General features: G+C 39.0%; 1 non-coding gene and 1 pseudogene across 1 annotated transcript; one reads left to right on the top strand and one right to left on the bottom strand.

The window, feature by feature from the left end:
• The first annotated feature begins 749 nt into the window (after window positions 1-749).
• On the top strand, window positions 750-903 carry LOC136709126 (U2 spliceosomal RNA; annotated as a pseudogene).
• Window positions 904-7,015: 6,112 nt separating this feature from the next.
• Window positions 7,016-7,175, bottom strand: LOC136709138 (U1 spliceosomal RNA). Its single transcript, XR_010804448.1, has one exon. It is a non-coding gene; the product is annotated as a U1 spliceosomal RNA (small nuclear RNA).
• Between the last annotated feature and the right edge of the window lie 8,065 nt (window positions 7,176-15,240).

The raw sequence follows: 15,240 nt of genomic DNA, 5'->3' as shown, positions 1-15,240 counted from the left end.
ATATTATTTCCACTTTTAGAACTTTTCTCCACTTTCACAATCATCCACAGTCTCTAGCTTAATGCAGCACCCAAAGGTAAAAATAACATCCATTTTGCAGTCTAATGGAAGACACTGCTGTGGTTTGCAGAAATAAGCGTGCTGATTCTGTGCAGCGGCGAGTCGTAATTGTAGATGTGAGGGGAAAGTCAACAATTCTGTAAATCTTGTATGTTCCTGAAGTGCACCCAGTGTGAACTGGGAGAGACTGTGTTTTTGAAAAGTTCTCATCTCAAAAGCTGTTTTATTTAACCGTAAAAAGCTTATGCAAGGCTTTTTTTTTCTGCTTCTTATTACTGTTGCAAATATAGAGCCCTTTATTTCTGTTTTGAATGTACTATTTTAGAAAAAGAAAAGGCACATGCCAATATGAACAAACATTTCAGAATTAAATACAAACAGAATGTAACCCTCTGTACCGTCTAGGCCTTCAGAGAAAAGTTTTTGGGAAAAAAAATCTATTACCTGTAACTTTTGGTTCATTTTTATTTTACAGACATTATCCTACTTTTAATAAAATATACATCAATTATTGTAATAAATCTTACCTCATTTTAATTCAGGTGGGAAATAAAAGGGTTAGATCTTGAAAAGCCCTACTGAAAATAATCAGATTTGTTTTCTTTCAAGTCATGTAAACAGACAAAGCCAAATTAGCTCTGCCATGGTTTAGGAATTCAGAAGCTGAACTGAAGGCCAAATGTGTCAGAATCGCTTCTCTGCATTTTGATTAAGATCAAGTGTAGTATCTGCATTTATCAGTGTATTAGAATTTTTAAAGCAGGGAGTCAGAACAGGAGCTTGCTCCATATGCTCCACACATCAACCCAGTTTTGCATTACATCCAGGAAAAGTGTACCTTTTTAGGTGTCAATTATGGCCTAAAGGTTGGAGAAGTGATCTCAGGATCAGAAGGTCACTGGGTTGTTTTCCTGGACTGGCAGGAACATACAGAAGCTGCACTTTGCCCTCCCTCAACATCCGTGGCTGAAGTACACACTCTGAGCAATAAAAATAATCGCCAACTGCTCCCTGATTCTGTAAAACAATAAAAAAATAAATAAATAAATAAAATAAATAAAAAATAAAAAATAAAAAAAAGTTAATACGACAGGCCATTAGCTTAGAAACGTCATACTGCTAGAATTCAATAGGGAGACTAGCAGATATTTTCTTCCCCGTTTTTGACTGAGGTGTGAAAATTATGCCCCAAACTGAATGTCTAATCGTCATGGTTTCCCTCTGAATATAAATCACAAGGTTATGCAACAACAAGGATAATCTGCTTAAGATCTGTCTAAGATCAGGAAGAATCTGTAGACATCTAACATAAAAGAATACCATTCTTTTTGGACATTTCTGGCTCAAGGGAACTGTACTGACAAGGTAGGCATATCAGGGGTTGAATATAAGAGATAGGATCCTACCATATTCATGCCTTTATTGTCTTGTTCTGGATCTGATACAAATGACAAATCCTGCTTTTATCTTTCCTTTTCTCCTGACAGTGCTGCTTTAGCTTCGTTCTCTTTATCTGAGTCTAAAAGAAAAGTCTCCAACTTTAGTATTCGTTAAAAAATAGATTTAAAAACAGAGGGAGTGAGGGAGGGAGAGGAGGTGAAAGAGCAAGAGCCTGGCAGGCCACTGCTGTGATGTTAATGTGTTTGTTCAGCCCTGACATTCCTCTAATGTGCAAGGTGGAAACCCAAATTCAAAAGTAAACCTTGGGGCTTAAGCGAGTGTTGGTGAAGTGGTAGGCCTCTCAGGAGGGGGCACCATTAGAGCCATCCATGCATAAGAGCCTGAGGAGTGAGCCCTGAGGTAGACACCCCAGACCCCCCACTGATGAAAAAGAGAAAAAGGAAAGTACCTCTCACACTTCTTCTTGCCTCCAGTAGAGCAGGAGTGCAAAGATATTTAAGAAGGCAGTCTCCAGCAGGGAAAGTGAAAAGCATTATTTTGAATGAAGAAGCCAGAATAAAGGCTGCATCACATATTCATCATGAAGACATAAGAATGGAAGCCATGAAGAGATTTTGTTTTCTTTTTTTTTTAAGACCTCTTAAGCTGCTGTACTCCAAGACCCGATGTACTAAGCCTTTTGTGCCCGTTTCAGGAGAACACCAGATATATTCTACCAGTGCATTCTGTATAATACTGGTGCATAAGCCATGCAAAATGTGCTTCTCTCCCTCAGGCATATGCATTCAGCTGTGCCAATCGAGGTGGGATCACACAAAAAGCTTGTGGAGATATCAGCAGTGTGGCTCATAACACTTTTCACCTAATATTTCAACATTTGAGCAACACCTGACAATTTGTTTTACCTGTTTCTAAATGCACCTTACAAAGACATTGCAGTTAACAGAGAGAGAGAGAGAGAGAGAGAGAGAGAGAGAGAGAGGGGAGGAGAGAGTGAAAGAAAAGAGTGAAGTGAGTTCACTTTAAGTTCATCAAAAATGACAATGCTGCACATGTTATAGCCCAGTACTTTCATACAGTTTCTCTCTTTCTCATTCTCAGCAACCCACCAGGAATCATCCCTCCAGCAGAGCTGTCCACAAGTCCAAGTCAGGTTTGAGTCTCTGGAGAGACAGTCTCTGGGGTGCATATTGAGTCTTGAGTCTTTGGCAGAGAATTTCTTTTAAGTGTTGTTATTACCTGCAGGCAATGCATTATTTGTAAAAAAAAATCTGACTAAAAACCTCAGCCAGGTTTGACACACCTTCCTCAAATAAACTTTCTTTATGCAAAAAACTTTCGGCCCAAATAACACAACTAAAACACATCACACAGCCCAGTGCTGGATATATGTCCCCTTTAAACATATATATATATATATATATATATATATATATATATATATATATATATATATATATATACAGAGAGAGAGAGAGAGTGAGAGAGAGTTAGAGAGAGAGAGAGAGAGAGAGAGAGAGAGAGTCCGTCTGTTTTTTTGGCTGCATAAGTGTCTCAAATCACAGCATCAGAATAGCTTTCAAGTGAGCTTTCAAGCACAAAAGTGAGGTTGAACTTCAAAACACAGGCACTGTGTGAACAGAAGGGAAAAAAGGTGCAATCAAAAATGCTTAAAAGAACAATATGTAGTATTCCTACCTTAAAATTCAGCTTCTAAATGATTGTGATGTTCCATGGAGCTGTAATAGGGAGAACAGAGCCTCTGTGGCTGCTATGCTGGGTCCACTGCTGGTTTACTGGAATAAGCAATTTCTGAATCAGGGGGTGGGATGCTTTATGGAACAAATCTCACAGATGGTTACCTAGCTACAAGAATAATCTAGCTCGGTATATGTTTTGTTTACAAAAGTGATATAATCAAGGTTTTGAGAGTTACTGAGCAGTGAGCCAGGGTTTGCAGCTGCTAACTTTAGCTAGAATAGCTCACATTTTCCTGTTAGACATCAACTGGTAATAAGTGCTTTTCTGTGAGTTGCTGTGTGGTTGAAATGGCTAGAGTTACACTTAGAGCCAGTGGATCCCAAGCTTTGTTGAGGACAATGTTATAATCAGGTTTTCGAGTGCTACTGATGAACTAGGGTCCGTGGTAGTGCCTGCTAACTTCAGCCAGATTAGCTCACTTTTAATCTTTGGACATCAATTCTGGTAATAAATGCAGTTCTGTCGGTTGCTGTGTGGTTATAATGATTAGAGTAAAACCAAAGTTACACTTCAGGGTTGCAATAACATGGTCCAGTGTATATTATGAGTGATATATGGGTTTTATCATGTATTAATTTATTCAATTACGCACATTCCCCGGCTCAACATCAGCTGAAGCCCTGAGAGCTGTTCACAACTTATGTTAATATCCCTTGGTTGGTGTGTGTGTGTGTGTGTGTGTGTGTGTATGTATGTGAGTGAGAGAGAGAGAGAGAGAGAGAGAGAGAGAGAGAGAGAGAGGGATAGTGCATGTTAGTAGGAGCCCTGAGAGCCAGTATGTGAGCAGCACAGACAGACAGATGAGAGAGGTGATTTCATGACAGTACTGTAAATGTGAATTACACTCAGCAGCAGGTAGAGGGAGCTCAGGAGACAAAAAAAGCCAATTCTTACTTCATATTACTTTAAAAAATAGTGGAGAAATAAGATAACAACAAAAACAGCTTAATTGAGATTACTTGTGCCTCTTTCTCCTTCCTGCTCACTCAAGTCTGGGTAAGCAGAATGGTGCTGTGTTGTTTGATCCTTGTGGGTTTTTGACCAAAGCATGTCATAGATTTTCATTAAGAGCTTAGAGAACCATGCTAACTTGTAAGTGGTATAATACATTACTTTTAAACGGTTAGTTAGTCTGTGGTACATGTAGTGTGTAAGCTAGGTCAATAATTAATCTCGCTGACATTTTCACTTACATTTTTAAAAACACCAGATATAACAGCCAATGTGCTAGCTAACATTAGCATATTTGCTACCTGCAAAACTACATGCTGGTCCACAGTTTCATGTAGCTTTGCTATTTTTCATTTAAATATAGCCTTAAATGCATGCAGCTTGGGGTTTCTTTAAATCAAGGCTTGTTATGTGAAGAATTGTTGAACCCTGACCTCATTCTGAGTTGCAGGAGAATGACATTGCAATAACCACTAGTCTTAATTCAAAAGACAATAGTTCTGGAGAAGTACTGTCCCACAGCAAAACAAAACTGAATAAACCTGTTTCGAGGTTGAAGCTTACCTTGACTGTACGTTTTTATTCATTGTTTGATTTACCAGAGACACTTATTTGTAACTTGAGCTGTTCAGTGCTGTACCACTTTTACCATGAGTTTATTCATTCATTCTGTAATCACGTATCCGGGTCAGGGTCACAGTGGGTCCTGCCTGGAATCACTGGGCACAAGATGGGAACACACCAGTCCCCAGGCCCAGAAACCCACACAGACACAGGGAGAACACACCATACTCCTCACAAACAGTCAGCCCGGAGTGGGGCTTGAACCCACAACCCAGGAAACATGGAGCTGTGTGGCAGTGATACTACCTGTTGTGCCACCATGCTACCCTGTGAATTTTCCTTGCTGGTCCTGGGAATTGAACGGGCAACCTGGTATGTGTTCACTTTCATGAAAAGTTTGGGGTCGGTGTCAGTTTCACCTTAAAAATGAATCATTCTTACACACATATGGTGAAGTATATAGAAACATCCTGAAAGTTTTTTTTCATGCTTTTCAAAATTTCCACCATCCAAACACTCCCATATTTAGTCTCTTGGCTATGGCTCAGCCGGAGATGCACAGAGAATGCCTGGACCATTTTGGATCGAGCCACTTGACATTTGTCCAGAGTGCAAACAAACTAGAGAACTAGCATATGGTGAGGAAACATTATTTGCATTTTTTTAAAGTGTACTGAATTAAAATCATGTTCATCATCTTTAAGATGTTGAGTAAAGATCAACAGATCTGATTTGAGTCTGCATCTGTTTTCCACCTTGATAATCACTTCAAAGGACATAGGTTCACTTCTCAACACTGGAGTTGTGGGGTGTTTTATACACATCTAGTTTATTGCTTGGCATTGTGCAATGTTGACCTAAGGCTCATGTGCAGCTGCTCCAGAGCTTCTCGTTTTGTTTTAAGGAGAGTATACAGGCTTAATTTAGCTGAATCCATTCCTTTCAAGAGGTTTTAACACTTTGGGATATAGCTTTCAAATCAGAATCTTCATGGCTTCTCACCTGTTAGTATTTGTGGGTATTCATAAGATGGCATTTTACAAAAACATTCAAATACGTCCAAACTAAAAGTAATTTAAGTCAACAGAACAAATAGGTTGCTGTCAGAAAACAAGAAAAACTATTAACACCAAATGATCTATTTTCCTAAAGCCATTGTTATAGGGATTTACCGTCTTAAATAATCAGCGTATGTTCCTCACTGAACACTAAGATATGGAACATATAATGTATCTCATAATAGTCAGTACATATTGCAGACGTTCATGGCAATTACGAGGTCATCTAACAGCTATTCTGATTTAGTTCTCTGGAATATGTCAGAATGGCTATAGCTATTCAGCAGCACATTTATCACTTCTACTCAGTCTTTTGTTCCCTGTTAATGCACTTCTGTGGTGTGTGAAATGCGTCATTAATACTAATCAATACTGCCTTAATGGTACAGCATAGCAGCGCTGGATGAGTTGAGAGCCAAGCAAGTCTCTTAATTTACATCAAATGTATCATCTTCTCAGAACAAATCCTTTTGCACCTCATACTTAACAACTCACCTTGCTCTGTACCACAACACCTTTTTAGTATGGGGCAAACTTCTCAGCTGTGTGCCAACGATAACCATTTGCAGACCTCATGTGTTTGAAGGGTTGTGAATCCACTGCTGCAACACTACAGCCCAGTTTCAACTGGCAAAACAGTGAAACAGTCTTAAATATTGGTCTCGCTGTTGTTTTGGCGCCCCAAAGGTATACTGCCCATTTTAAGATCAAGAATAAGCTTCTTGATGTAAACATTCATTCAATGTCTGTAACTGTTTATCCAGTCAGGGTCACAGTGGGTCCGGAGCCTAACCAGAAGAACTGGGCACAAGGCAGGAACACACCCTGGATGGGGCCAGTCCATCACAGGTCACCACACACTTACACATTCACTCACACACTCATGCCTCTGGAAACTCATGCAGACACAGAAGAAGAAGAAACACCTTTGTTGATCCCCTTAGGAAAATTGCTTTTGACCCATCTGTCTGTAGTGAACACACAAACACAACATCAGCAATTCTTCAGAAACACTAGGGGCAGTGAACACACACACACACAACCGGAGCAGTGGGCTGCCAACCACCTTGGCACCCGGGGAGCAGTTTGGGGGTTAGGTGCCTTGCTCAAGGGCACCTCAGCCATGAATGAATTTTCCTTGCTGGTCCTGGGAATTGAATGGCCGACCCTCCGTCCTCAAGTTCGCTTCTCTAACCTCAAGGCCACAGCTGCCCAATTGTCAGGGGAGAGAGCAAATACAGTCCCCCACTACCAGAAATTATGCAGTCGAGATTCCCACATTTGGGGAATTTGCAAGGGTCAGCAGAGACGAGGTGCAATGGCTGAGCCTCGCCTTGGGTGAACCACCTTCGTGATGGTGTCATCCCTGCCAGGGAGAACACTCTAAACTCCTCACAGACAGCGACCTGAGGCAGGGCTTGAAAGCATATCCCCAGGACTGTGTGACAGCTGTGCACAGAAAAGTACATTGTTCAGGTACAGTATATTTATCTTCTTCATAAAGGGCCACATAATGCATTTTTAAGCATTTCGAAAGACTAAACAGTGGTCTTAAAGTGAGCATGTTATTCCACTTTTCCACAAGTTAACACAGTTCCTTGTGGTCTTAAAATATCTACACCATACTTTGGTCAAAACATCAAGACTGTCAAACTACACAGCATTTTCTTTTTAAACCTATGTCAATAGCCCTGTTCAGAATTACTGGTTTCATCCCCTGTTTATTCCAAGCATCACAGAACCAGCAGCATGCCACAAGGTGTGGAAACACTAGTTTTTAGACATTTTTGCTTTGTTTTCACCATGTTAATCTCTAGTGTTAATCCCTGCACCTATTTCTCCATGTCCATTGTGCTTATTGTGCTCCATTTAACCTTGTCTTTGTGCTCTCACATAAATGTGAGTCTGTGGAGACATTTTCAGTTTTGTCTAGTTACGAGCTGCATCTCCGGGTCGCCGACTCGAGTCCCCATAGCTGGGTCTCTATGATCCAGAACTAATGATCCAATACCAGCAACTGAGCTCTCCAATGCTCTAGTGGCTGAATGCAATCAAATCATAATAGCAGTTTTCTAACGTCTAGTGTAAATCCTTCCTAAAAAAAAAATAAAAAATGCTTAAAAGCTTATGCTGCAGGAAAGTTGGAACTCCTGATTAATGTCCTTCATTTCAGAAGAAAGGTGGGATTAGCAGGACTGCCAGAAATTTCACAGAATAGCAAATATAATAACCATATCTCTGCCCTGTATTCCCGCTCAAGCCATGTTTTTGCTGCAGTTGGTCTACTGGATAAGTTCATCAGAACAATTTCTGAAATCCTAAAAAACAGAGCCAGGAGCTTGATACGGATCAGGTCAGGCAAACACACCAGCCATGCCATCAGTATGATGTGCACATCATTATGACTCAGAGTCCTCCGAGGTACGACGGGGATGCGTTTTTCCATGGGCCTTTGCTTTCCATAATTCATGACCTTTGCTTCAGGGCTTGCACAGTCGAGTGTCAATATGTTAGCATGTTCCACTGCCTCAAAGAATAAACAGATAGAATATTATGTGCTGAATGCAGCTTGGCAATAATCCCACAGCTCAGTGAGCTCAGTGAAAGCATAAAGTGGTGAGAGGCTGAGGAGACTGAGTGAATAAACATGTTTAATTACATAAGGGTGATGGATCCATACAACATGTGATCTTTTCACCTTCACTGGTGACTGCCTGAGGTTGAAGGAATTATTTAATAACAATGTCACTTGCTTTATACAGAGAAACAAGTACAATGTCTATTTTAGGGATCCCAAATTTAAAACCTTTAGCATGCAGTTAAAAAACATGCTAAGCCTTCACGAAATGGCTTTCTAGCCTTTTTATAAGCAAGAACTGGCTGACACCTTTCGCCATTTTTGCTGTGCCTGGGCAGATGGAGGGCATGGGGTGTCATTATATTTTGCTGATACTGCATGGTGTAAACATAAAGCCATGAGAGCCAAAATAACAGAATTTATAAACAAGAAATCATAATGTGTAACGGGAGCACTGTCAGTTATAAAAGGAGGGTTTAAAAACCACTTCGTAAACAGAGAATTACTTTTTTCTTTCATTGGGTCTTCCTCACTTGCACATCTCTGTATTGTTTTTGTTTAAAAGATATTCTCACTTGAGCCCCAATATGTCTGTAATGTGGATCTAGTATATCACTGGCTAATGGACAAATGACTGACATCAAACAATATAACCTCTCCACAGAATAAATTCCACACTCTGCTATATAAGTTTTACCTCTCAATGAAAAACTAAACAACATGCAAAGGCTATAAGAGGTGTGTAACAGCAGAAGACTTGACAAAATGAACACTGGTTATTTATGAAAGTAAAATACTAAATACAATTATGTGGATGGAAAACGGAACAGTGCTTTTAGGTTCACTATGGCAAATTCAGGATGTTCTGCATTCACTATAGTCAGGAACGATGGGACAAAGATGTGAATAAAGTCTTTTCCACTGTCATTATTAGTTTCTATAGTTTGTCCTGTTTTTTGCTTTAGGAAAGCTGATGATTCAGAGACAAATGGGTCATGTATATATTCACACAAACATTTTGTCATGTGGAGATATGACACAGCTGATGTACATATGAATCACATGACTTTGAGTGTTATATTTGCAAACATTTAGCCTTATGTAGTACATGTTATTAAACATAATAATGATAACATTATATATAAAAAAACAAACAAACAAACAAAAAAAACCTGAAGATCAGCAGTTTTGCTGCTACATTGACAGTTATTTTGACCCACAACCTGTGCAAATGTTGCTGTGTTCTGAGCCATCCTGCTGAACTTGTGAACAGCAGAGAAACGTAGTGCTAGCTAACCAAGGCAGAGCCGAGGCTCTGGCCAACGTTCATGGTGTCATGCCAAACACAGCCCCAGAAACATGCACAAATGGAGCGTGTTCCTGTCTTATTTCCCATCATTCAGCTGGGAACTACTTTTTCTGATTTGCGAACCAGTTTATGATTTTGGAAATGCGCCAAACGGTTCCAAATTTAGTTCACAAACTGAAACCATTCTGATTTTTCATTGGTGGGAAAGTGCTATGTGAAATATGGCAACAGACGGTGTAGTAGTGCCACCTTAAGTTCTCTCTGTGAAATACAGCTGAACTAACAGTTCCTACTAGCACATGCACAATTCAACATTAGGATTCAGTCTGTATAAGAAAATGCCTCTTCTAGGCCGGCCCAGTAGGTGAACCGGCAATAACACAAACACGAGAGCATTCTGATGATTTTATCAGTTACCATAAAACATTCAAAAAGTTCTGTAGACCATGACCTTCTTATGTGCATTGTAGTGTTTACAAATGTCTTATTACCAGATTTTATATTGCGCAATAAAACAACTTATTTAATTTCATTCATATAAAGTCGCAAGCTTCAAATTATACAAGCAAATCCAAATATGCAGGTTCATGCCAGGCATTATACATTTGAATATTTCTGCATTCACAAATTGCAAGTTTTGTTATACACTATAAAATTCTGTGATAAACCATCCTAAGGTTGACAATATACATGAATGATGTTCATTCATTCATTCATTCATTATCTGTAACCGCATTTCCAGTTCAGGGTCACGGTGGGTCCAGAGCCTACCTGGAATCATTGGGCGCAAGGTGGGAATACACCCTGGAGGATGCACCAGTCCTTCACAGGGCAACACAGACACACACACACACACATTCACACCTACGGACACTTTTTGAGTCACCAATCCACCTACCAATGTGTGTTTTGGGACTGTGGGAGGGAACCAGAGCACCCGGAGGAAACCCGGGCAGACACGGGGAGAACACACCAAACTCCTCACAGACAGTCACCCGTAGCGGGAACCAAACCCACAACCTCCAGGTCCCTGGAGCTGTGTGACTGTGACACTACCTGCTGCACCACCGTGCCGCCTCATGAATGATGTTGAGTTCCTATATTAAACTAGTCTCAATGCTTTTTTAAAAATTCTATTTATATGATCTGAATTTAATCTCAATATTGGTAAACACAGTTATAGGTTTACCCCAAAAGTTCCAACAGGTTCAGCCCTATTATTAGGTGTACCTACTATTCATTCTTTCATCCCCTGCAACCACTGAATCTTATCCAGGCTCATAGTGTGTCAGGAGCCCAAGCAGAATCTTTTTGCACATGTAGGAAAACACCCTGTACAGGGTGCCAGTTCATCACAGGGTGTCTTACACTTAACACTTACACCTCTGGACAATTTCACACAACCTGTACCTACCAATGTGTGTTTTTGGATTGTCAGTTTCAGGACCTAGGAGCTCTGTGGCAATGACTCTGTAATGCAGATGTGCCACTGCTGTATGACATGTAAAAGGCATTATTTATCCAGGATCCATAAGGAAATTACTACATAAACAAACTACTACATGGTATTTTATACGTACAGCTCTTTAACAGAACCAAACTCACTTTTATTGAGCTAGAAATAAAGCTTTTGAAAAAGAGATGGAAGAGCACTTTAGATTTTTTTTGTATCTTTCATTTTTTCTACACTTCGTCTTTGGGTCAAAATGCCAGTTTTGGACAGTAATCTTTAGATGAGCTCAGCTCCTCTCTGATAGAAAAGGGCACTCTCACTTACACTCTTTTCAACCTTTAATTCTGGTTCTCAAGCACACTTGCCTGCTTATTGCTGGCATTTCATGCTTTCTTTTTTACAATCTGAAATACAGATCTGATTTATTTTTTTTCACAGATGTTTAACAATGTCCCAAATTTTAGCCACAGATATTTATCTTTCATTACACGTTTCACCCATAACACTCATCTCCCGAATGATTTTTACACTTATGCCATATCTCCCACACATGTCATACTGGCCTGCGAATATTTGAGAAAATTGAATAACCTGAATTTTTCAAACAGGGAAAACCTTTTTTTTTCAAGATCTGTGTCTTATTTCCACTACTTTGTTTTTAAAAAAAATAACCTACAAAACAAACTTTTGTTGAATTTGGCATGAGCATAATCTCATATGACTGTTCATCAGTTTAGGCTGCTCTTTCACACTGAGAATTTAAGGAATGTACTTACTGCAGACATTCTGGAGCATATATAAAGCATCAGACACTGACGGGAAAACGTTTAAATCATCCACATAAGATTTTTATCATGCCAAAAACAAGTGTTCAGGTTACACTTTCAACATTCCTTATCAAAGAAGTTATTTTAGTCGATCAGCATTTTCTGTAACAGCATCTAAACAATTATTGCCCGATCACTTTGGACACATTTTCAGTTTTGATTAACATAGCTGATTACTCATTCTTTCTGTTGTCTTCTCTGTTTGTTTGTTTGTTTGTTGGGAGGTATCTGTGTTGTGTTGTGTATACTGTGCTTGCTTCATTATCTTTTTTTTTTACTTTATAGAACACATGTTAGAATTTGTTTTATTGTAATGTTTTAGGTTGCTGCATTAAGAGCAGGCCAGGGTTGAAAATGAACCTTTTTTGGTCTTTTAATTAATGATCACTGTCTCTGTCAAATAAAGGAATAAAATCAGAAATCTAAATCAAAATATGCTGTTTCTGGCTGTTGCAGCCTTTGAAAAGATCCAGGCATCTGAAAAGAATGGCTGGTTTATTTGTAACTTCCCTGAGGATTTCAGCTTGGATTTGATAGGTTTCTTCCACCTTTTAGACTGTACCGCTTTTCAAATGAGGAGCAACACATACCCCACACTGTCAGTTCAGTTCACAGTATCACTTTCTACTCACTGAGATTTTTGCTACAGTTTCACAGCAACACCAGAACTTTTCTTTTTGCACTCATCCCTTCAGTATGATACATACTTTTTCAATGCAAACGACTCAATATGTTTGTACTTATGACTCCCAACAACATGCATTTGTCATGTCTGGCCAAAAATTGACTTTCTGCATTATTAGACAAGTACACAGCCGAATAATGACACAGCACACGATACCTGTAGGACAATTTGGAGTGGCAGAACTAACCACACCATGTTATTACTTGAGCTCGTTTATGGTCTTATACCTGAAAGCCATCAAATCCTGCAAAATCTTCTAGAATGGTAGAAGCTGTTACTGCAGCATTCAGCGGGTGTGTTTCAGAAAAAATGTGGGCTAAACAGGTGTCACAGACTAATATGTTTAGGACATAAGGCATATTTACATCAGAAACTACAGCAGCTAAATTTTGCTAAATGTATTAACTTTACCACAGTAATAACCAATCATATACAGGAAACACCTTGCAAGGGTTAATACTATGAATGGTACATTTTGTAGCAAGTCATATGAAGCTGTAATGCACACTATAACCCTTTCATTCAGACCCTGGCTGCTTAAAGAGCTTGGAAATGACTTTCTAATTCTATTGAGTCTCTACCTAGATAAGCATGTAAAGGGGGCAGCCCTCTGTCTCTTTCATGTGTGCATGAAAATGTATTCATTAATTCTTTCTTTCTTTTCCCATCTTTCTTTCTTCCCTTTGAGGGGTGGGGGGCAGACAGTTGTGAAACTTTGATGAGTCTTATCTGGATCTCAGAGCCACAGCTTTGCAGAGTCAAAAAGCACTGATTATTCTCCTTGTATGCAAAACTTTCAGCAGTGCTCTTTCAGATTGAGATCTGGAATTACCCCTGCATTCTTTCATCAGCAGGCATGGAGTACTGAGGTATAATGACTAGTTCTGTATGGCATTTCATTTACTGGACTAGTGCCTAAAGATTGGCTCAGCTCAGATGTCTTCATTACAGGAACATAGAGCTGCTGCTGTTTCTGTATAATACTAATGCTTCACAGATGCTCCACTTTATTCTATCATACGACAGTTCACTGTTAGTAAATCAGTCTACAGATATGCCTGGATAATTACCATGTGCTCCCACGCTTTACTCTCTCTCCCTAGTGGTCAGCTACTGGAAGGTTAAGCTGAATTCTGTATGACCTCTTATATGACCTTTGGATTTTCCAATGAGCTCGATAGCATTAGTAAGCTTCCCTTAACTGACAGCCTCCTCCACCACAAGTCAATGACAATTGACTGATTCAAATAAACTCACAAGTCTGCCTCACTCCCACAGCCCACTGGGCTAAGCATATTTCTAAATTGTACATCTCAAGTTCTCATCTATGAATAATTCAGTCAACTCTATCTGTAATTTCTTACTGCAGTAATACAGACATAAATTTGAGAAATCAAAAATAAACTCAGGCATTATTCAAAGTAGTTCTGAACCCATTAAAAATGCCTCCAGGGTACAGTCTGTTTTTAACCGAGAAAACATATGCATTTGGTGTTATTAAGAAGAGGTACTGTGAGTGAAATACCCAGTCAATGCCTTGGCTGAACATTTCTGCTTTGAAAACTAAGACAGTCAGCGTCTCTAACATCACAAACCTAAGAAACCAATCCCATGTTGTATGGTGGGGCCTTTAAGCTGCATGCAAGTGAAAATAGAGGCAAGAACTAACTGTAGATCTTTGTGTACTAAATGAAGGCAAAAGAGACACATGAAACGCATTAGGCCATTTCCTTAAAAATACATTCGAAATCCATCCATTTGACTAATACATGTTTAAATTGATGACTTGAAGGGGAATTTTTTTTTTAATATCCACATATGACAATCTCTGGATTTGTAAGTAAATAAATATTTTAAAATACATAGTTTAATCTTTTGATGGCATATGGAAATTGAAATATACATATATTGAAAATCTGTTTTTAAATACATTTATAAGAATTCATGGGTGGTGTGTTCATTACAGAGATCAAGCACACTGCTACACACCTAACTCTTAATCTAACTCTTATTTGACATAACCCAAAAAAAAAAAAAAAAAAAAATCAAATAATAATAATAATAATAATAATAATAATAATTTGCCCCTGAGAATTTACGTGTGAGAAATTAAAAATATAAATACAACCTAATAGGTTTGTTAATTAAGGATATGTTTCTACATCAGAGAAATACTCACATAAATATTCCTTCTCTATCATGGAAAACCTAATGCCAATTCTATTGTAATTGTATTATTGTTTTTTTTCTTTCTCAGTCCTCATGCCTGTATGAAACCTACACATACCTTTCAAACACTGCAAATATACAGGGGTTGGACAATGAAACTGAAACACCTGGTTTTAGACGACAATAATTTATTAGTATGGTGTAGGGCTTCCTTTTGCGGCCAATACAGCGTCAGTTCGTCTTGGGAATGACATATACAAGTCCTGCACAGTGGTCAGAGGAATTTTAAGCCATTCTTCTTGCAGGATAGTGGCCAGGTCACTGCGTGATGCAGGTGGAGGAAAACGTTTCCTGACTCACTCCTCCAAAACACCCCAAAGTGGCTCAATAATAAAGTGGCTCTTTTTTCTTTTTTCTTTTTACT

The sequence above is a fragment of the Hoplias malabaricus genome, chromosome 10 (genome assembly GCF_029633855.1).
Source record: "Hoplias malabaricus isolate fHopMal1 chromosome 10, fHopMal1.hap1, whole genome shotgun sequence".
In the NCBI taxonomy this organism is placed as follows: domain Eukaryota; kingdom Metazoa; phylum Chordata; class Actinopteri; order Characiformes; family Erythrinidae; genus Hoplias; species Hoplias malabaricus.
The sequence above is the reverse complement of the archived record's forward strand: the minus strand, read 5'-3'. Positions and strand labels throughout refer to the sequence as shown.